Raw genomic sequence first — 24816 nt, 5'->3', positions numbered from 1 at the left:
CCTCATGTCAATCAGCCACACACATCCACTGATTTTATGGGCAATAAACAAGCTGCTGCGGGTCTCTCGGCGGCTCCGTTGTACCCCGGCTCGTAGCGAGATCACCGGCGTTACGGTAGCGACGCTAGTAGCGACGCTAGTAGCGGCCCTCCCCGTTCTATGATTGGATCCCTAAAACAGAGCTAAGAAACCTCTCTGGTTGCCAGACTGCCTGGAGGTTCGAAATGAAACTGGAGCGTGCAAGGCAGTATGGGTATACCCAGGCTAGTTTTTCATGATCTTTAGTAATTAAGTGTTTTTTGTAATTTTACATGTTTTGGGGGTAATTCTGTCTCTTTTATGTTAATTGTGTGTCTTTTAGGGTGATTTTATGTCTTTTTTGGTCAGTTTGTATCTTTTTGGGTCATCTTTACATGTTTTTTCATAATTTTGTGCCTTTTTGTTTTTTTGTTTTTCTTTTTTGGTTATGTTGTGTCTTTTTTTGTCATCTTTACATGTTTTGGTCATCTTGTGCCTTTTTTGGGGTTAATTTTGTGTCTTTCTTTGTCATTTTATGCCCTTTTTTGGCCATGTCTTCTTTCTGTCTCCTGGTGAAAGTCCTGGTTGTTTGACCCCTCCACCTCCCTTCCCTCTCACCCTAACTGACACTGACGCTGCTGGCAGAAACAACCTGTTGGGCTTTTTTAAGGGGAGGACAGTCTCCTACTTTAAGATGAACAGGGACATAAATGTCCTAACCACATTTAATCACACCGTGTCCAACAACTGTTGATATGTTTAACCCCAAAAAATAAGCCCCATTCATGCTGCTGCAAGAGGAAAAGTCAGTGTGATTCATCCTTTCAATCCTCTGAATAGCTGTTGATGTGTTTCAGTCTGGACCGAAGTGGACCAACAGCCCGACCTGCCAGCTCTGCAGCTAAATTGCTAGCTTGGCTGAAATTGTGGGAAGTAAACATCCCACTACAAATATGTGAGTGCTGAGCCAGAGAGGAATGAGACAGAGGAGGAAGGTTATCCATCAGCCTTCACACACAGTTTAATTGCTCTAACCAGCTCTCGTGATTTCAAGAAGGTATTTACATCACCTCTCTCTCCACTCCATCTTCTTCACCCCCTCCACTTCAACAGCTAAACAAAACCTCTTTACAAACCCTTCAACTGTAATTTATTTCCTGTTAATGTTTTCCTTGCATTACTGTGTTCCCTGTGCTGCTGTGCATTCCCCTGACCGTCTATTCATTTGCTGCAAACCAGGCGATCCAAAATGTAGTTTTTATTCGCCCACTGTGCTTATTTCCAGCTGGGGTTCATAACAGCTTGTGCTAAATGTCTGCGAGAGAAGTTAAACAGCATAAAAGCTCTGGCTAAATGTCTGAAATGCAAATGTAAATGTAAATTTAAGTGTCACAAGAGAGCGGAGCAGAAAAGCCTGCTTATGAAATAACCTGTAAAGAGAATACAGCAGAAACATTTAGAAACATTTAAAGTGGTCCATTAAATCCCAATAAAGGATTACAAGAGAGCATCCAACCCTGCCTCCAATAAACGGAGAGCACACACACTCACTTTGCCAAATCTGCTCTTCTTTCTTTTTTTTCTCATCTAGTGGACAATCTAATGCTGCAGAGAAGTTAAAGAACAGCTAGAGAGCGTGATGAGGACATTACATAGACTCTCGTTAAATATGCAGCCAGTAAGCTCAGCTTCACCTACAGAACAGCAAGTCTGGCTCGGTCCAACAGGAACAAAATCAACCAACCAGCACCTCTAAAGCTCATCAGGTAATGTCTGAACATTTATTAATTCTGCTCCCTTTTTATGTTTAATTTCTGTTCCATGAAAGAAAATCAATGTGGGAAGAGCAAAATGCTGTAAAGCCAGATGGATGCATTTTAACCCACACAAGGAACAAGGAAATCATCATGCAAATGCAAATTATAGCACAAAATCAACCTGATCTCATCAATCTGCATACAAATAATGAAACTCTCTACCACAGCTCCCATAGACTCCTATGAGAGTCTTTACCACAGCTCCCTAGCGGCTGCAGGACATGGTAAGGTTCACTGCTGGAACAGAAAAGCTGCAGTTTAGTTGAATTTGTGCTCTGTCAGCACTTCTCTAATGTTAGGGCAAAACAGTTTCTGGTTACTTTTTTTGGTTATTTTGTGTCCTTTTTGGTAAATGTATGTTTCTTTTGGTAACTTTTGGTAACTCCTCCTGGTGAAAGTCCTCCGTTTGTTGGACCTTTTATAAAGCATTCCTGATTTTTTGTTGATCTATTAAGCAATAGCTCTCTTCAGGTCGTGGACTGTTAGGATTAAACAACGGCTAAGGGGCGTGCTTCGGGCTGACGTGAAACAGAGTACAACGGTTACCAACTATGGCAATATTAAAGTGATGGACATATTCCAATTTTAACAGTGTCTATTAACAAAAATCATCCATAAAGCATTGTTCTTACAAAGAAATAAGCCCTCTTGCTGGCAGTTTCTATAAAACGTTCTCTCTTGTTGCCGCAGTCAGTCCAACCTCAGAACCTGATTGACTGTGTTATCAATCAATCAGTGATGTTTGAGGGTTGACACTGCGTAGTAGTACTTGGTGGTGTACAGAAACAGATGATTCCCAGAACTCCAGGAGCTACAGAGAAACAGTGTTAGCCTCCATTGCCGTTCCTGGTGTCTCAGGGATAATCCAGTAGAAAAACGTCAGTCACCAGTGTGGAAATTGTGATTAATGAAGTTTCAGAGCCGATGCCTCACTTCGACAGCAGCGGTGTGTCCTTCATCCATTCATTTCCAACCAACCAGACACGTGTGAACACCCAAAATATAAACAATTAAGGTGCACTCCCTTAAAGAGTCTCAGCAAAAATAACTGAGTAAATTACACAGTATGGTGAATTATGTCCAGTGTCCACCACAATCTGTCACATGTGATCATGTGAGGTGCGATGGCGAGTTGGGGCTGCTCGCTGATGTCCAAGGTGCTGAACTGGCTGACGGCCGAGACACTGACAGGAGATCTCTCTTAAGAACATTCACTGATACACAAACAAAGACTGAAAGGATATAGATTTTCGGAGGGTCTCTCTTCATCTATTTAGTCCATATTTAGGCCGGATTAAAGCTGTTTTGGTTGCTTAGTAACGGCAGGAAGTCCCAAGCACCTCGTATGAAAAGATTACAGTGGAGTGCTATAGAATAGTGACAAGGAATTGGACGTCATAGCCGTGGTATACGGGATTTATACAACTGCTAACAACCAATCAGATTTCTTGATTCGAGGCATCGGTTTTATAAAATGTATTCTAAGCTGATTGTGACATTTCTAGGACTGAAAACTCAAAGTTTAGGACTTTGGACTCGAGTGCAAAGACTTGAAGTGACTCGTGACTCATAATAAATTTATTTTTTCTTTCTCACAGAGCTGATCCTGTCAGCAGAGGGAATAATGATCTCTATAAATACTCGCTCAGTGTGACTTCTACCCACAAATGTTTGAAGACATGTTTGAGCTCCGCCTCCGTCGTTCATGCAAACACTTTCATTAACACAAACAAACCCCCACCGTACACCCCAACACCCGTATTGTGTGTTCACCCACACACACACACACACACACACACATACACACACACACACACACACACACACATCAACACACTGTCGCTGATCTCAGAGGTTCAATAAGCAGATTATTTCCTCCCACACACACGCTACATTTGTCATACCTGTTCGAAAACCTTTCTGCTTTTATTTTAAAAAACTGGCACACACACATGAGCCACCACATGGCGAGAGTGTGTGTGGGTGTGTGAAGCAGCAGCAGCACAGATCCATACGCTTAATGGGTGAATCACAGCAGCCATTAAATGATCGCCTGCAAACACACACACTGTTTAATGAGAGATATTGCACGGCGTCGTGGCGGGGAGTCCATTTTCATTTCATAAACCTTTAAAAGCTTCTCGATTGTCATTTACTTTGCTGCCTCTCTTCTTTTACGGCTGTATAAGCTGTCGCTGAGTGCTTTATGAAGACGGACGAGCGTCATAAAAATGTGTTTAGGTTTCCTCGTCACTCTTATTGCCTTTCATGATTGTAATGGTGCTGCTGAGACACACACTACTGTCTATATACACACATTAGTCATGTCAATACCAGGCACACACACACACACACACACACACATGACCATCACATGAGCGTGGCCGTCATGCTGCTTCTCCGTCTTCATCATCTGTCTGTTTATTATACAACAAACTTCAAATATCAATAAGCAGCATCTCAAATATCCGCCCAAGGGCAGATGGTATTGATTTTAACATTTCTGCAGAGACTCATCGTATGCATTATGTACATTAAACTATTTCATATTCTGATATTTTACAGGCTTCATTTACAAGCTCACAACAACTCTCTAGTTTCTACATCCAATTAGGAAATGATCCTCCTCTTTCAGGAACTTGGAACTTTCTGACAGATTCCTGCTGACGGGACAGAACTGAGTCCAGACAGAATGTGCTGAAAGTAAAAGCTCAGACAAAAGGCATAAAATCAGTTTCTGTTATAGGGCTATAACTGTAATGTCTCAAGATTTAAATCATGAACTTGTGAAATGAGGCTGGAGCTGTGACACACTAATATCTGCTGCTGACAGCTACAGGTGTGTGACTCAATTATAGACATGCTAAAGCTCTGAGAGGCTGTGTGTGTGTGTGTGTGTGTGTGTGTGTGCGTGCGTGCGTGTGTGCGTGCGTTTGTGCGTTTGTGCGTGTGTGCCTGTGCCTGTGTGTGTGTAGTGTTACCTTTGTAATTTACCAAAGCTGCGACACTGAGGCAGCGTTCGCCTGCATGTGTGTGTGAGTGAGTGTGTGCTTGTGTGTGTGTTTGTAGTGTGTGTAGTGTGTAGTTCTGGTTGTGCGTTTGTGTGTGTGTTTGTGTGTGTGTGTGTGTGTGTGTGTGTGTGTGTGTGTGTGTGTGTTTGAGGTGGTGTGTCTGTCTGTGTTTGAGGTGGTGTGTCTGTGTGTGTGTGTGTGTGTGTGTGTGTGTGTGTGTATGCGACAGTGTGAGTGAGTATGTGTCTGTGCGTGTGTGTAGTGTGTGAGAGAGTGTGTGTGTATGTGTTTGTGTGTGTGTGTCACATGTCCTGCTGTAAATTGTTTCCTTTTGACCCCAAAAACACAACTAGCAAAACTTAATTGATATGAAATTAATCTTAATATTCTAAATGTTGCATTTTTTTAAATCATTAATTCATCACTGTCAGACTCAGTGATACCTCGCTATAATTACCATAAACAAATGAAACGAGGTTAGATGATTGATAGCTTCTGTCTCTCTTCACTCTGCTCCTTCAGATTAAGAGCATGTTCCACAAGAACCGTGTCTCCTTCATCTCATCTTCTCTTAGAGGACATAAAGACAGGAGACAACATTGGCTCTTTAAAACAGTTTTTTAATGAAAATCTAAATACAATATCTAAATAAATACTTAGTTAACATGGTGCATGGATATTTAGTTTTCTAATAATGACAGATAGCTGATTTCTACTGAATGAACGACTCATTAAGAGCTCTCTCCTTAAAACATCTTCCATCTGTGCCTTACACAAAGGTTGCTTCCGATTCTTTTGATCATGAAAAATGCAGCTGCAAACAGCTGTTTGGCTCCCAGCACATGAACCTACTACAAAACAACTTAATTGTTACACTATAAAAGAGCCTTTCTGTGGGTTTTACGGGGGAATGATGTTTCTGTTGACCTGAGCTGCAACAAGCTGCTTAACCATCAAACATTTCCTGTCGTCTTTGCACCAAACGATTCAGTTTAAGGAGAAGTTTCCTGCCAACATTTTTCATGTTGTGCAAACATAAATAGGCCAAAACATTTGTACAAACAATAACAGACCTGCCCAGGTTTTTAGAAAGATTTGAAGCAAACCCAAAAGTGCCGGGTCGCCAATGGTGGTTACAAAAGCCCTCCGGTCCTCTCTATCTCAACACAAACTGAGACAACTTCTCACCCGATTTATGAGTTCAGAAAACATTCTGGTCTCAATCTCTAGTTTCAAGTCTTCTTCAAGACAATCTGATGTTAGTGTTTAAATAATTGTCCCATTCATAAGAAAACAGATGATGAGAAGCAGAACAATGGGTATCCACGGCAACATATGAACACAGCTTTGATCCTTTCACTTCATCAGTTTATTTAAAAATGTTGTTCAGCGTTCGTTTGGAATAAAAGACTCTTAAAGGAGTCGCTATTCACCCCCTTCAGTAAAAGACAAAGAAATACCAAAAAAAGACACATAATGACAAAAAAGAAAATGTAAAAATGACCAAAAAAGACAAATAAAATACCCCAAAAAAGACTAAATAGTCATAAAAAGCAACAAAAGACACACAATTACAAAAGAGACACAACATTACAAAAAAAAAGACAACAAATGACCAAATAAATACAGTACTAAGAAAAAGACACAAAATTACCAAAAAAGTCATATAAGAGCCACATAAGACACATAATGACCAAACGGGACAATAAATAAAAAAAATTATTTCAACAATTATCAAGAAAAAGACACTAAATTACCCAAAAAATAAAATATATGACCAAAAATTAATAAAAATGACCAAAAAAAGACAAAAAATTACCCCAAAAATCATGAAAGAGTAACAAAAGACATAATAAATGACTGAAATGAAAAAATAAACAAAATTACCCAAAAAAGACAAAAAATGACAAAAAAAAGTCACAAAGGGCAACAAAAGACACACAATTACCAAAAGAGACACAACACTTAAAAAAGAATCAAAATAACCACAAAAAAAGACAAAAATTACATTAAAAAACACCCGTGCCCGCTCCTCCACAATCCAGATATGGTCTCTGATGGCGACAGTCTTGGTGTCGATTGATGGTTCAAACCAACAGGAGACATCTTTTATTTGTCTTCTCTTATTAGTGAGACACACCCTGATTACAATGATGGTTAGGAGCTCATTGGTCAGGAGACCGGAAGAGATCAGGTTCTGGTTCCTGGAGAGACGATGGGCTCCTGAATACTCAGCAGGGCGGGGCTTGCCGAGCAGTAGGATTAATAATAAAGTGTAAATTTCATGGCACACTTTATGTCATCAGCGTTTGTTTTTTTTAATGTGTCTCTGTGTAGATATAAATCCCCTGAGGACATCACAGACAGATGAGACATGCTGCTTGTAGTCACACATCATTGGCTTATTTAACATTTGTGTTCTCCTGCACCTGTTCATCAACACGTCCTGTCCACACACACACACACACACACACACACACACACACGCTCCCTCATGTGGTGTAGAAGCAGATTAATAGTCACGGCTGACGCAGCCTTAAGCTGTATCCAGGTGTTCTGTTCTTTCCATTTTTAAAATCACTTAGTTGGGTATTTAAATGTTGGCGTAGCTACAGGTGGAGCGCAGGAGTCCCTCCACCCTCTGCTGGTGTGTTTAGTAAAGCTTGTGGATTCAGTTAAAGTGTGATGAGATCTGAGCAGAACAAAGGAGGAATTCTGTCAGAAAGGATTAACAGTTAATGTTACATTTCCTGCAGAAACCTCAAGCAAACAGATGGAGGAGTATGTTTCCTGTTTGTGTGTGTGTGTGTGTGTGTGTGTGTGTGTGTGTGTGTGTGTGTGTGTGTGTGTGTGTGTGTGTGTGTACTATAAGTGATGTAGTGTACTATCAGATGGAGACATTATGTCAGCCTTGCCGACAGATGAACCTTCTGTAGTTTCTCTTTTGAGAGAAGTGACAGACAGCAGCATACATCATACAGTAAATATATTCAAACAGAATGTGTGTGTGGATGAATTGTCTCTGGAAAGTGCTTCCATGCTTCCATACCTGAATATATATCACACTTTGGCGATTTCCACTCAAACCTGCATGCTGATGCTAACCTGGTATTTGTCTGTCCTTGAAATGTCCCTTCCTGTTCCTTTGCAAAGGTCAAACAAAATAGAAGATTCATACAAATCAGGAGACTGGCTACCAGGGCTGACTTTTGTCTGCATGCTTTTATTTTATTAATCTCAATCATAGATCCTGAACCTTCGGCTCCTAGTTTGTCACATACAGATGCACAGGTCGACCTTTCAGCATCACTTTTAGACGAGCAGGAGATGAAGCTTCCTCCAAGAAAGAAGTAACATCGTATCAAGAATGACAAAGTCCACGTATGGAGGAAGTTGGGTTGGAAAGAAAGATCAAACAAACAAACTGTTACCAAAAGTGAAACCAAGTCATAACAAACGTACAGTGTTGGACAAAGTATTCAGATTCTTTACTTACTCCATTACAGTAGAAGTACTGCATTCAAAACTTAAAAAGTATCAGCATCAAAATTTACAGAAAGTTAAAGTAGAATGGACCCACTCATATTGTTTCATATATTCTAAATATATGATTAGATTTTTATCATTGATGCATTGATGTAAGCAGCATGTAATGTTGTCTGATATGGCTATTTTTGATGACTTAATACACTTTTGTGGTCTAATTTATAAAACATTTATAATCACTTTAAATGTATCATGTTTTTGATGTTAAATCTTGACCTGAAAAGTAACTAAAGCTGTCAGCTAAATGTAGTGGAGTAAAAAGTTCAATATTTGACTCTAAAATGTAGCAGAGAAGAAGTATAAAGCTGCAGTAATGGAAACACTCAAGTAAAGTACCTCAAAATTGTACTTAAGTACAGTACTTGATTAATGTACTTAGTTACATTCCCCCACTGTAAATGTGTATATCTGAACCTAAACCACACTGGTTTATAGTGGAACCAGGAGACTGCTAGTCATGTTTGAAGGACTTACGTTGTAGACGTAACTTACCTGGTTTGTGAATCACGTTTTTGTATGTTACTTGCGTTGCTTCACTTCTGGTATATTTATTTACTTTTAAAACAACTTTTACGACTTTTATAAAGCCTTTCTATGCTGTTTTTCTGCCCTGAACCCAGGTCAGTAGTGGTTTTGTGGCATAAATACACTGAACCTGCACCTTTTTTACAACCACGAACCACAACGTTTGTGCTATTTTTAGAACACTCCGCTGATTCAGGGAATGCGTGTGCCCAGCACGAAAACCGATCCTATTGACTGTACATTGGTATTGTTTATGTGCTGGTGGCAAAAAAATTCAGAGTTAAAAAAAACAAAAAAACATGGTCAGTTCAAGTAATTTTGTGAGATCAGGTTGGTTGTCATTGTGGCGCGTGGCTACCATCGAGTGAACCATCCTGCAAACACATTGTAAATATGTGACAACTGCTTTTTTATGAACACTGGAAAACACTTTGGTTAAAGTTAGGCACAAAAACCACAATTTTACGGTAAAAAATAACAGGGGTACGCTTAAAAACATGATTATTCCAGACATAACTTACAACAACAGGACTACAAAACTTTACAGGACGAGAGCACAGGTCTACTGCATATTTCTACGTCACAATGACTGTTTGCAGAAACATTTTGTGCTGTGACTGTTTCCATGAGAACAACATGTTGGAAGGCTTTTTCAATAAGTCTAAATCCAGAATGTGTCCGTATGTTCATGTTTGCAGTGGTTCCAACAGAAGGAGGAACATGTGGACAGGTGGTTCCTGTGGAACAGAGAGTTAAAGGTCTTTGTCTCAGCTGTGACTCTCGCTGCTGCTGCTGTCAGGGTCGCAGGTGCTGCAAACGAGCAGCTCTCAGTTTTGTGCTTTATGAGCCGACGGCGTCTCAATCAGCTGAATTAGAAAAGAAGACAAAGACAGTTTTATGATTTGGGGAATTGGAAAAAAGTCCATTTGGATTTTATGAGAATTGAAGTTGCACCCAAGAGAGTGGAACAAAGAAACAAAGTGCCACCTGACATTTCAATAAGTCACACAGGGTTCAGTGTTCTGGTGGTTTTAGCTTCAGAAAGAGCAAAAAAGGACATTAATGTATAAAGTGTATAAGGCAGAGAGCCTGAGAAGCTTTGTGTTCAGCTGAAGGACGAGTGGGAGAAAAAGGTGGATAAATATATTTATTTATTTATCAATTTGTTCTAAACCAAGAGTTTAGAGTATAAATATATTTAAATATGTTTTATATAAATATTCATTTGTTATTTATTTATTTATAAGACAGAATGGGTGATATCATTTTTGGTTATCATTAATTAATAATTATCATTAATGGTTTTATTGGTGGTTGTGTTTTGTTGTTTCTTTTGTTGTGTCTGTACCCTATTTATTTTTCATGTTTTCTTTATGTTTTTTCCTCTTGCTCTCAGGGGTAGGGGTGAAAAATGAAGCATAAAAAAACAAAGATTGACCTATAATTTAAATCTGGAGAGAATAAAAGATACTGCAGAGACATTAAAGGCTAAAAAATTATCATCTTTGTCCCACTTCCTGCCTCCTTACCCAGTACCACCAGTACCAACACTACCCAGAACCACCAGTACCACCAGTACCCAGTATTACCAGTACCACCAGTACCCAGTATTACCAGCACCACCAGTACCCAGTACTACCAGTACCTAGTACTACCAGTACCTAGTACTACCAGTACCCAGTACTATCTGTACCCAGAACTACCAATACCCAGTACTGCCAGTACCCAGTACTACCAGTACCCAGTATTACCAGTACCACCAATACCCAGTACCACCAGTACCCAGTACTACCAGTACCCAGTACTATCTGTACCCAGAACTACAAGTACCCAGTACTGCCAGTACCCAGTACTATAAGTACCCAGTACTACATGTACCAAGTACCATCAGTACTACCAGTACCACCAGTACTACTGGTAGTACTGGTGGTACTGGTAGTATTGGGTACTGCCAGTATCCAGTAGTGTCAGTACTCACCACCAGTAGTACTAGTACCCAGTACTCGTACTACCAGTACCCACTACCAGTACTGCCAGTAGGCTACTACCAGTAACTAGTAATATTTCTACCCAGTACCATCAGTACCCAGTGGTATAGGTACCCAGTACTATCTGTACACAGTGCTATATGTACCCAGTACTACCAATACCTAGTACTACCAGTACCCAGTACTACCAGTACCCAGTAGTATAAGTACTTAGTACTACCCAGTAATACCTGTACTACCAGTACCATCAGTACTACCAGTACCAGCAGTACTACCAGTATCCAGTAGTGTCAGTACCCAGTACTCCTCTGCTAATATATCCACCATGTCTCCTGGTGTGGTTCTCCAGCAGGAAATGAGTGCATAGATGAGAGAGCTGCTGGGGACGGTGCAGCATGCAGCGCTGCAGACATCTCATTTGGGTTAACAGAAACTGCAATATGGTTCAGTAGCATCACTAATGACTAGACTGATAGTGTGAGTTTGATGGATGGGACCAAACTGCTGCTGATTGGATTGGTATGCAACAATAGGCTGAGTCTGCTGGTGGCCGGACACGGCTCAGATCCACTGTTAACTATCACCGCTGTCACCAGCTTTCTCCCAAAAACACAAAGATATGGAAATGTTTTGTCTGCTCGTTGCTCACAGGTGACTGACTCAGGATCAGGGTGAGACATGTACCTGCAGCAGGGTGCTCTATAAGTGTGACTGTAGCTACAGTGTTTACAAGTTTGTTCAAAAGTTTGTTTGTCCAAAAAGATGGATGAGCTGTTAAACTTATTGCCATGTTTGTTCTTTTTATTCATTCAGCTTTTTGTCGAGGAAACCAGGCAAAAAAACACGTATTCACTGCAGAAAGCTTTTAGTCTTAAATCAAAGTGTTGGACTGATGAAATGCTGACCTGATGATGGCACTAGATTGCAACAAATTCTCATGTACGTGTTCGTATGGTTCATTTTTTAAAGTATATTTTTTTGGTGCATTTTGCCTTTAATGGACAGGACAGCTGGAGACAGACAGGGGACGACATGCAGCAAAGGGCTGCAGTGGAGAATCAGCAAGGACTGAGCACGGTGAGCTCCAGGATGCTCCAGGGTTCATACGATCTGTTCATCATTTATAAGATATGGCTGTTCATCTTCACTGGTCTCATGATTCAGTTTGATTATGATTATCTAGTCCAAGATTCCATTCAATTTCCTGATGCATCACGATGCGTTACAGCCTCGATTTTTAAAAATTACAACTCATGATTACTTTTTCATCAATGAATACTACTGGTCTGATAAATGTGGGTTCACTTATTATTATTTAGGCCCCGTTCACACGAGGACGCTCGCGGGTAAAACCGCCAAAATATTTTCGCTGCAGCGATGCAGAATCATCCACATCTGGATTGCGATGCATCACTTATACAATTATTTTAAGAGATCCTACGAAATATGACACATGATGAGCATTGTTTTCAACATGGTGCAAACATGAGACATGAGACTCAACACATTAACGTGCTGATTGCTGTTAGGGTTAGGCTCCAGTAACACAGGGGAAAAACATGGTTGGGCTTAAAAACACATTTTCCAGATATAACTTCCAACTACAGCATACCAAACTTGCTCTGCTGGTTAAAGGACCTGGGATTGGTGAAGTGTATGTAGTGTACAGCTACACATTCCAGTGCAGTAGTTTTAAAGAAATAACTGGAATGAACTGTTAATAACAGCCAGTTAGATAAGTGAGAGAATCATTACCAGTAATCCATAGAAAACAAAACAAATTGCACATGTTGCTGAAAGTTTAGATCAAGATATTAACAAAACCTTCTAGTTTAAACGTCTTTTTTCACAGAGATATCACTCTGCACAGGAAGGGCCTAAACTCTCTGTTGCAACAGTCTCTTAAAGGCAGAGTAAGGTGTAACTGTGGGTCTTATTTTGGAGGTAGTTTCAGTAAAAATCTCTGCATCACAACCAACAGACGTCTTTGACATCAACACTCTCACGTCTTCACTCTGTTGATCATTCCAAATCGGCTCATTTTTATGTTTCTAAAATAATAATCTGGACAAGTCTTCCAAATTGCAGCTTTAATAAGAACACTGGGACACCTTTCAGCGGCGATCAGGATGAATACCTGCTAGTTTACACAAATATTTGTATTGAGTTTTAGTGTGTACAGACTCAAACACACACACACACACACACACACACACTGCACCATCTTCTGACTTCTGTGGTAGCTTAGCAACAGTTGCTGCACTCAGGAGGGGTGTGCCAGCCCATCACACAAACACACACACACACACACACACATACACACACACATACACACAGCTGTCTTTCTTGGTTCTCCTATAGTGGCTGGCACAAACAGCATTATATACAGTGGGTTGGGCAGCTGATGAGAAACAGAGGAGTAGCTGTGAGGCAGGATTATAATGTTCTCTGCTCTTCCACAGGTCTCTCCAACAAGAGGCAGGTTTATAAAAACAGTTTGCATGAAGAGGGCCAGTGGTGAAATGTCACTTATACATTTATTCAACCACTTAATACAACCTCGTATTTTTACTCCTCTGCATTTCATTGGGGGGATAATCTACGCTTTGCACACTACATTAACCTGACAGCTTCAGCTGATGCATGAAATCTACAGAGCATCTTGCATGTATAGACACCAGATGAATGGTTGTAGCTGGTATATTGAACATGCTGTAACTGTGTCTTATGTTCAAACAGATAATGTTGCATCTGCATCTTTAGCTCATGTGCTTTACGCTCTTCTATTGACCAATTTGAATCTCTTTTGAGGACAATACAAACAGTTTAACAGCAAACTAGAACGTCTCTCCTCTTTTTGTCCTCTCCATCTCCTCCTCCTCTTCCTCCTCTCCATCTCCTCCTCTCCTTCCTCCTCCTCCTCCTCTTCTTCCTTTTCCTCCTCCTCTCTTCCTCCTCTCCTTCTCCTCTCTCTCCTCCTCCTCCTCCACCCAAAGACTCCTATCACAAAGAAAAGAGGAAATAAATGATGTAAATGCTGGAAGTGAAGTAGTGAGGAGGATGACGTGACTGCTGGAAGTGACATAGTTCAGTAAAAACCTGATGCAGAAAATTAAGAGATGTTTGAATCACATGCTGCACTTTTTGGTAATTTTACATATTTTTTGATAATTTTGTGTCCTTTTGGTAATTTTATGTCTTTTTTTGGTAATTTTACATATACTTTTGATAATGTTGTGTCTTTTGGTCATTTTACGTCTTTTTTTTGGGTAATTTTACATATTCTTTTGATAATTTTGGGTCTTTTTTGGTCATTTTACATCTTTTTTGGTCACTGTGTGTCTTTTTTTGGTAATTTTGGGTAATTTCACGTTTTTCCGATCATTTTGTGTCTTTTTTGGTAATTTTCACATCTTTTTTGGTATTTTCACATCTTTTTTGGTTATTTTGTGTCTTTTTGGTAATTGTATGTCTTTTTTTGATAATCCTCCTGTCTTTTTTTTTGGTCATGTTACATCTTTTTTTGGTTAATTTGTGTCTTTTTTTCGTAATTTTGTGTCTATTTTGGTCATTTTACATATTTTTGTGGTTATTTTGTGTATTATTTTGGTAATTTTATGTATTTTTGGTAATTTCGTGTCTTTTACGACCTGAGACATGGAAGTTGCGGAAAAAACGTAAGTTACATAAAAAGTTTACTTTTGTTTCCACATGTGACTGTTCGTTCGTACCACACTACTTAACTAAATTCTGTCTCTCTTATCATTTTGATCGATCTGTAGCTGCAGAAGCTTACACACTGTGTGTTATGCATCAGTAATAATCACCAGAAAATACATTATATATTAATAAAACACAGACAGAGGCCATTCTGCTGCATAATGCTCTTCTCCTCTGCCTGTCTTTTCTCTGACCTGAATGCAGCGCTCGTGTCTGTAATGGAGTATTTGTCAGCGTGTTCCAGCAGACAGAAAACATCTTTGTTATCAAATGAACCAAATGGATGCTGCAGGGTTTGTTGCTGCTGGCTACTACTGTTGCTGCATGATTATTTAAAGCTGTTTTGAAGTGTAACAGTTGAAATATATATTTCTCTTCTTTTTGGCGCTGGGTGTTCTTATCGCTCGTTTTTCTGTGAAATATGATGTTAAACTCCGAGGCTGTGCGAAGCCTTTTTGGTTGACAATAACAAACAGAAGATCCCAGCAGACACACAGCCTTTGATCTCTGGCTGTCAGGCCCATCTGTCTTCCTCCCCAACCATATTGTCCACCATATGTGTGTGTGTGTGTATGTGTGTGTGTGTGTGTGTGTGTGTGTGTGTGTGTGTGTGTGTGAAATCTGCGGGTGTGAGATTTTTGTCCATCCTTGTACATCACTAGTCAGTAAACACCACAGCTTTAATTTCTTTATTGTGCTTTCCGTCTCCTCCTCCTTTCTCTCCTCTCTCCCTCCTCCTCCTCCTTGTCCTCCTCTCTCCTCCTCCTCCTCTTCCTCTCTATCATCCTCTTCCTCCTCCCCCTCCTCCTCCTCCTCATGTCCTCCTCCTCTCTCCTCCTCTCGTCTCCTCCTCTTCTTCCTCCTCCTCCTTCTTCTCGCCTCTTTTTATAGATTCACCCTGTGGCTGCTTCCTTCTTCACCTCCCTACCTGTCCTCCTATTCCTCCTCCTCCTCCTGTTCTTCTCCTCCTCCTTCTCCTGCTCTTTCTCCTCCTCCTTGTCCACCTCCTCCTCCTCCTCCTCCTCATTCTCCTCCTTCTCTTCCTCCTTGTCCTCCTTCTTGTCCTCCTCCTGCTCCTCCTCTTCTTCCTTCTCCTCCTCCTTTTCCTCCTTCTCCTCGCCTCTTTTTATAGATTCACCCTGTGGCTGCCTCCTTCTTCTCCTCCCTACCTCTTCCCTCCTTCCTCATTCAAACACTCTTTTCTGTGAATAAAAGCTGTTTTCATTCTCAGCATGTTTCGCTGACTGTGCATAATGTTGGCCACAGAGGGCAGTGCTCTCTGCTGATAACACAGCTCCTCCTCCTCCTCCTCCTCCTCCTCTGTCCCTCTCTCTGCTCTGCTCAGCTGATGTTATCTCCTTTACCTCTGTATCCTGTTTATCTTCTTCTACTTTCCATGCTTGTTCTGTCTTCCATTGTCCATTGTGCCCCACTTCATTGAGTGTGCTTGAAAGAGCACACTATAACTATTCATCGGGCTTAAATGTATTCTTCTTCTACACTAAAAAGGTATCAAATTTCTGGGCCATGACAAGTGTGCTATGACTTTTCTAAGGGTTTCGGCAAATGGTTTTCAAATTATTCGGCAAAAACACACCAAAAATCAGTGCAGAGGGAGAGAAAAATGTGTCAAAAATAAATTTGGAAACTGTGCTCGAGGCCGCAGATACCACTCTACAGAAATATTTTGTACAAAGAAACGTAGGAAAATTGGTCTCCTCACTCACATTGGTCTGCTAAAGCTGTCAGAGTTATAGTTTGGGTGTAGGACGCACAGATGATCCACCAACACGCACCCACAGCCTCATAGACCACCATGGTAAAAAAGAAGGAACATTTCTGGAGGAAAGCAGAGGTACCAGTTTCTTCTGATCGCTCTAAAAATACAGTTTCTTCATTTTTCTTCACAAAACACATATGTAGACGTTCAGGAAGAACTCAGGATGCTCAAATTGTAGTTGGTTCAATGATAGGAGCTACGGTTTGGCCAAAAATGCTTTCTGTTCGAGAACAACATTTTTGCTGTTTTGCTGTCCCCTCAAACAGGTGTTCTAGCATTTAACTCACTAAATCACTGTACTGTATTTTAGATATATTCAGTTATCAGCCATGCAGAACCTGCATGGGGATCAGAGTAATCCAGTGATAGTTATGTGTGCAACCAGCAGGAGCTGCTCGGATCATTCAGCTGACTATTAATGGAGACAAATTGCCAAAATGTAAACAAATATATATGCGAGCAGGGCTCAAGCTGCAGCCCACAGCTAACTAACTGACAACATTATACATCCTCCAAAGCCCCAGATTATCAGCCTGGCAGCTGAATTTAATGCATATTTTCTCACTCTGCAGTGTGCTTCATTATAAAGTCAGTCTGCAGTGTGTGTTGTCTTAAATCACACTTTTCCTGCAGTGAACTTCTTCATTCTTGGCTCTGTCACCACGACTACATGTTCTTTTATTTTAATTTGGTGTCAGAGCAGTGATGTGGGTCAGAGGAAAGGAGGACAGGAGCCTCAGGACAGACACATTAGCCCAGTGATGTGGGTTAACTGAGACGATCCATCACGACACAAACTGAAGCTCATCTTCTAATGGCACAGTTATTGAAATGTCATCAGGAGCAGACAGAGAAATCAAAGCACCATTAAACTGATAAAAGTAGCTCCAACATGCTGCACACCTGACTGTCTGTCCTGTCCCTTCCTCTGTTTCCTCTGACAAAAACAACACAATATAAACTATAAAATAAAGCTCTGCCCTGAAGCCAGACTTCCTGAAATAAACTTTGCTGATTACATGTTTTTTGAAGAAAATTGGAACACTGTTACAACACAGTGCAGCGTTTTAATGAGCCATTACTCTGTGCTGCTGCTGATAATGCTGAAATAATTCAGGCTTTGTTTTCATGAAACTGCATGCAGGTGAAAATTCAAGCGCACACTAATGGATGGATGTTAATGGTGTCAGCAGGTGGAGTTGGGCTGAGCTCTAAATGAGAGGCTCTTTGTGAACAGCTGCATTGAGTTTGTGAATGGGTCAGAAACAGAGTCAGATACATGATGTCATCAAGGGATTCATTTGATCTCCTATGAAAACTTTTGCAGAGCTTTTCTTATGAGATCCAAACGCAACATGACATGTGAGAAACGCTGTACACTGTAATAAATTATTCTGTAGTAATTTCATTTTACTTAATATATTTGATCAAATGTATTAAATAGAAATGTGTCCTTGATTTTGAGACAGTTTTTTAATTAACTTTAATATAAAAATGTTTGAGATAGAATCTACTTATTTTGACCCCATTAAATATAATCTTTATGTGTATGTAATTCTAAATCAAGAGAATTTTGAATCAATCCAACACAATAGAATTAGTCCGTTTTTAATTGACAGGCACTTCCTGTTAAGTTGTTATTAACTCAACTTGTAATGTAGTTAGATTTAATTAATAATATTGCATGCAATCTTTTGCCTCAATTTTATTGAGTAGCTATCGTTTATCTTTTTTTACAGTCTACCCTTTTTTGTACCCTTCATCATGATCACTGATTTAAACAAGTTGTTAATGTTGGAAAACAAAGACCACTTTCTTAATGTCAGGGGAAAGATCAGTGGAAGGCTTAAAAGACCCAACTTAAGTACATAACTTTCGAGTTAGGCTTTCCAAAATCTATAATGATGTCGATACCATGTGCATAAGATGTCATCAGGCTCCAGCTACCCATGTTCATATGTTTTGGTCTTGCCCTTCACTACTCAATTTTTGGACACTGATATTCAACTCTATTCCTGTTCGTACAAAGGTTTAATTTGATCCAACAGCATGTACCGCTTTGTTTGGGGTTTCACCTCCTACTTGGCTGCTTCCTATATATAAAGCTGACTTTGTAGCCTTTGTCTCCTTATTGGCTAGACGTTTGATTTTATTGAGGTGGAAGTCCCCTATGACGCCTTCTCACTCCTCTTGGTTCAAGGTCATCCTTCAGTTTGTGAAGTTGGAGAAAGTTAGGTGCTGGATACATGGTTCACTTGCAAAGTTTAATAAAATTTAGGGTCCATTTTTTGCACATGTTGAGGGAATGACTTTTAGGGCTATTACAGAGCAGCCACCCTGATAGTCTACTAATTGTGAGTTTTTCGTGTGTGAATTTGTAGCATGCTGGGGATGTTTTTTTTTATTTATCTCTGTTTAATAATAATACATTTTATTTATAGTGCTTTTCAGGGTACACAAAGGCGTTTGTTAGAGTTCGTTTTTTTTTTTTTAGAACAGATGAGAGTAAAATCCTTTTGACTATTTATTAAAGACAGTAGTGAAAGAGTGAGTGATGTACATGGACCTTCTCTGTTCAGAAATCACAGGATGCTAAGCAGTTAGCTGCAACCACCTCCCAGAAAAGGATGCCTAACTTACTTTTACACAGAGTTTTATAATATGAATGTGCGACTATCTGATTGGTCAAAACTGTTGGGGCAGCACCATGGTTTAGACTCGGCCCGCCCATTTCGTTGGCACGCAGGCTAGTCCTAGCCTCTTGGTGCTTCAACTTCCAGTCACCGCCCTCTGGAAGGAAAAAAAACTAACAGCATACTTCTGTATCTTGTCTAGTGTTCGTCAGTGTCTATCTCCACCTGGGCCCGTGGCCTTGAATTGGAGCACAAAGAGTGCTTCAGTTTTTTATCTGCTTGCCCTCAAATAATGTGGCGATGTGCAAAGCGTTATCAGTATGTCCTTTCTTTTGATACTCCTTATTTCTGTGTGCTGTGCCTGGCACATAAAATGTGTGTTCCATGCCCCGCCAGATACACCCCTAAGCAGCATTTTACTAAAGGTCATAATGCAGACCATTGCTAATTTTTATTAATCTCTAACATGCTTTACAGTTAAACAGTTAAAATGCAGTTGAAGATAAAACAAACAAATAAAATCAACAACAATGGTCACACATTAAAGCAGTTCTAAACAGGTGAGGATTTTTTTTAAGTTTGATGGATCTAAACAGTCTCTGATGATTTTGGGGCTATTGAGAAGGCTCTGTTGCCCCAGGTTCAGTGCTTGGTCCTGATGGGAGGGGCAAGGAGATTGGCCTCAGAGGAACAGAGGCTGCAGGAAGGGATGTGGTGATGGAGGAGGTCAGTGAGGCAGGAGGGGGCCTGGTGATGGAGGGCTTTGTGGGTGAGCAGCAGGATTTTGAAGTGGATGCGTTGTTGAACTGGTAGCCAGTGGAGTTTCTGGAGGAGAGGGGTTATGTGGTCACGGGAGGGGTGCGGCGAGGAAGGAGAGTGATGGACGGAGACGGGCAATGTTCTTCAGGTGGAAAAATCTAGTTCTGGTGATTTAGGTGATGTCATGAACTATGTTCCACTCAGCTCAAAACTCCCAAGAAACTCCAGGATACAGCTTTGTCATCTCCATGAAGTTTACCTGAGACATTTGTGAAACTGCAACACAATACAGTAAAATGCTTGTATTAGTAAACAAACCTCATACAAAATATGAGTGTAGATAGCACACTTGGCTAATATAACAGCATAGCATATGATAAACACAAATGAGCTATAAGCTAACTGGACCTTGCACACGCTAATCAACATCTTACCTTAGTAAGGTAGCGATAGTAACGGTTCAATGTTACATGCTGAAGAATACCTACAAATGTTGTTTTAGCCAAGAAAGGAGAAAAAGGAAGGCGAAGCTGACAACTGACAGGTCACAAGTCTGTAGCTGATCACTGCATATAACAGCCTCTACTTCCTGATTCGCAGAATGCACAAGCTCTTGGTTGCTATGGTTACAGAGACAAAAAAGAATTAAAGCTGAACAGTTGAAACAAACTAACATTTTAAATATAATATCAAACTATATTTTCAAGTAACATGACAAGTGATGTGGTGCTCAAAAGAGTGGACATATTGGACTTTTATTTAGCAGTGGGAGACCAATTTGCGTTTTTGTTTTGTTCTGTGTATTTGTTGTTGTTTTGTTTTTGTATTTTTTTATTATTAGTTACTCCTTATCTGATTTCAGTTTATCTTATTTTTTACTTGCTGTACGTGACACTGTTTTGACTCTCGAAATGTCACCTCTTAACTTTGTTATGTCACTGAAAAATCAATAAACAAATGTTTTTTTTTTTAAAGTACATAACTTCCATCCTTCAGCCTTCCAGCAGTTGAACTACGTGGCTTTGAGCATTTTGTTGCTTTGTCACTGAACTAAATTTTTTTTTTTTTTTTTTTTGTCGTCTTGCATATGAAGCTCAGACAGAGAGAGGCTGAGGCTGCAGCTTCAGCAGAGAGGACATGATTGTTAAGGCATATACTCTGCAAGAGCAGAAGGGTGTCATTTTGTTCTTGCAGCCCTGGGAGAGAGAACAGATTTCTCTGTTCTTGACTCATCATCTGGGCAGAACTTTGTTCTTGTGTGGTGTCCAAGAACTATTGTTTGATTGGTCATGAATTTGAATTTGAATGAGACATTTGCTGCAGTGGGAGGGCCCTAAGTTTCTCGTGAAGTATTAAGTATTTTTCTTGTACTTGCCACCTCGAGAACAAGAACACATTTCTCTGTTCTTGTGGAGTTTGTAAAGGGCTTAAGGGACCCTGCAGAACCTGACCTGCAGAGAGCAAAAACACTCTGGTGTTGCATTTGCTTAAATTGTTGCCTGAAGTGAACAGAAGTGGAATTATTCTGCTGTAATGATCGTATGACTCCCCTCGAGATGTCAAGATAAGCTCAACGTGGATTCTGTTTACGGGCTTTTATTGAGCTGTGAAAACTACATTAAAACACATAAAGCACAAATACATACAAAACATTCTCATAACAATTACAATAATACGTACATTATACATAAATTAAACACTTGCAGCTTAAATGAGTAAAATATGCACTACAATGGCAAGCATGAGCCTATCACGTCATCATAATTTAAACAGTAATAATAAATTTATACAACAAAGAAAATAAAACTTTACCTCATTGACGCATCAAGGGGATCAAAATAAACCTTCATGGAAACCCTGCACCATCGGGAAACAAACAAGAAAAATACTTGCAAAACATAAAAAAAAACTCATTTTCTGTCACTCTTGCTCTTCTGCATGTGCGTGTGTCAACTAAAACAACCCTCCTAGAAACAATAGTTCCACTATTACCATAACTTTTATTATTAATTCTACAAATATCAACTTTACTATTTATTTATTTCCTTAAATTAATTAACTTATTTTTTACAAATGTATTTATTATCATGAAGTTATTAAATTAACTAAAATTATTTATTAAAACTACTTCTGATGGCAGTTACAGATCGTCAGAGTGCCTTTCTGGATGCTGTCACCAACACTGAGAAGTTTTCCTCCTGCTGGAGACCTTCTCCTGGATCCCAGAGATAAACTGAGAGCAGCCGAGCCGAGCAGCAGAAGATGAGTGAGTGAGCTTTCACCTCACACTGTTAAGCTGTTTTGTTGAGTTGCCTCTTAGTGAAACACTGTGTGAATTGTATATTGGTTTTCTTGTAAAAGGTGAGCTACATGTTTGTATTTATTCCCTTCAGAAGCACACACAGTGTTTTGGCTGGAGGTCAGTAGCACAGACGCATCCTGGTATATGTAGGCACTGCTGTCACAGCTCTGGTAGACGGAGAACTGAGGACTTTATTGCTTCAAATAACTAAATTTACCATCAAACACTGACTGCACATCCATATAACTGACAAAAAACACAATAAATGTGTCTCCAATTCCATTCTTCTAGTTTCTTGAATATGATAAGTGTTGGGACAGAGGGTGGAAGCAGAAGACAGAGAGCATACAGCAAAGAATGATAGCCGTGAATACAACAGGGAAGAAATGATGAAACCTGGACAATTTATTAGAAAAGTTTCCATCCCTCCTCCGTCCCTGCATCAGTTCTAATGAGCCTCAGTGTGTCACAGCAGCCGGCTGCACACACACACACACGCTGCAATTTGTGACTTTTCAAATCACAATTTCTGAATCTTATTTTGAGAGCACAGACATAGTCAAATTAAATCTAATTACACTAGAATTAAAACATGCTACAAACATTTTTTCCGGCCATCTCGCCTTCGTCAGAGTGGTTGGTTGGTTGGTTGGTTGATTGGTTGGTTGGCTAGTTAGTTATTTAATTAGTTGGTTGGTTGTTTGGTTGGCTGGCTGGCTGGCTGGCTGGTTGGTTTCTTTGTTTGTTTGGGTGGTTGGTTGGCTAGTTAGTAACTTGGTTGGTTGGTTGGTTGGTTGATTGGTTGGCTAGATAGTTACTTAGTTAGTTTGTTGGCTGGTTGGTTGGTTGGTTGGTTACTCAGTTAGTTCGTTGGCTGGCTGGTTGGTTGGTTGGTTGGTTGGTTAGTTAGTTAGTTAGTTAGTTAGTTAGTTAGTTAGTTAGTTAGTTAGTTAGTTAGTTAGTTAGTTAGTTGGCCGGCCGGTCAGTCAGTCAGTCAGTCAGTCAGTCAGTCAGTCAGTTAGTTAGTTAGTTAGTTAGCTAACCCGTCATGCCACTGATAAATCACCAAAGATATATACAGGGTATTACAGTCATTCTTCTCTTCACAACATATCTCAGAGTTGATACACATGTTGCAAGACGGGTAAAAGGTTAAATATCTGTTTTCTTCCAGCCTCAGTAAGTATGTTGTTACCTTGTTACCTGCAGATGTTTTCAGTGTTTTCCGTCTGTGTCAATTGTGTTTACTGTACATGTACATCAGTGGTGAATGCAGCCATTTGTTGTCAAATCAAGTGTTTGTGACTGACATCCTGTGAGCGGCCTCATCAGCCTGACAGCGTAGGATGGGAGTTAACTCGTCTGCTCCTTTCTCCTCTCCGTGCTCAGACAGTCCTTCAGGTCAGCCCGCTGTAATTGGCCCATTGATTGGTGACAAGCCTGATGCAAACCGGCGTCGTACAGACAAACAGCGAAGTGACAGGCGGTCGAGATGATGCACACCTTCGTCAACGTCTCGCCACGACAGCGTAAACAGACTCAGGCTGCAGGAAACAAGCGAGACGGACACATAGGGGAGAGAGAGAGAGGTGGGCAGGCGAAGAGACGCTGACGAAAATGACAGTGACAAATGAAAAAGTGTAGACCTCAGGAAGGATATTTGTTCCTTTGGCTGGAACACCTTTGGAATATAAATGAACAGAGATGTCAGGTTGGATACCAACGTCTGTCCTTTCTCTAACAAACATACTGATGTTGTTTCCCCCAGCAGCTGCAGTTAGTCCTTTCTTTCCTGCAACATTTCTATATATGTAATTATTTTACTCCAGTTGTAAAGAAAATCCCAGCAGAGTTGTCCAGGCTGCGGGAACACTTGTGAAGTTTCAGCATGTCACAGCTGCTGTTTCTCTTCTTTTGTTGTCATACCATCTGAGCGGTCAATAACTGGTTTTCTGCATGTTTCAGAAACACAAACTTCACCCCCCCTCTCTCAGCCCAGCTCAGGAAACTTGTGTGATGCTGTGTGATGTTGTGAGGCCCCAGAGATTCACCACACTGATGCAGAGAGGACATATTTTTAGACTTGGTTCTTTGAATTTCAAATGCTGCATCCATCTGGTGGCTGCTTGATGATGATGATCAGCCTCATGATTCCACTGATTCGGAGACCGGACGGGTCTTTGAGCTGACAAGGCTTGGACGTGTCACACTCTCTAAAAGCTTGTCAGCAGAAACCACAGGAGGGCTTCCAAACGGAGACCCAGATGCAGCCCTGATAGAAGTGCAGAAATGTGCAAATCAGACTGAGATATTCTTTAATGTCTCCTTTCCCTCTTTGACAAATTAATGAAGTGACTTTGTGACAGCTGCAGACGGATTCACCTGCAGCTGAAGGAGGACGCTCCTGATGTAAAGTTCAGTGAGAGCACTTACAGCACTTCTCCTGATGTGAGATACATTTAGCACAGATTTATGACTCTGAAAGGGCAAGGTGAGCCATGCTAATTCATTCTCAAAATCTTTCAACCTGAACTAAATCTTTCTATTATCAAAGAAGTGTTCAATGATGGAAAATGAGCATCAAGACAATACAGTTTTTAACTCAATGTTTGCACTATTCTCTTTATATGCACAATATCATACATGTTTACAATTGCATCTACATGCTGCTCTGCACTTTGCACTTTTCTACATTGCATCTTTATAATAGCACCTCA

At 40.3% G+C, this 24816-nt stretch overlaps 1 long non-coding RNA gene across 1 annotated transcript; it reads left to right on the top strand.

Moving 5' to 3' along the window:
- Nucleotides 1-1040: 1040 nt before the first annotated feature.
- LOC131964612 (uncharacterized) lies at nucleotides 1041-23574 on the top strand. Its single transcript, XR_009391382.1, has 3 exons — nucleotides 1041-1075; nucleotides 1610-1784; nucleotides 23489-23574. It is a non-coding gene; the product is annotated as an uncharacterized LOC131964612 (long non-coding RNA).
- Nucleotides 23575-24816: the final 1242 nt, after the last annotated feature.

Source organism: Centropristis striata, chromosome 3, assembly GCF_030273125.1.
Source record: "Centropristis striata isolate RG_2023a ecotype Rhode Island chromosome 3, C.striata_1.0, whole genome shotgun sequence".
In the NCBI taxonomy this organism is placed as follows: Eukaryota; Metazoa; Chordata; class Actinopteri; order Perciformes; family Serranidae; genus Centropristis; species Centropristis striata.
This window is presented reverse-complemented; position numbering and strand designations above follow the sequence as displayed.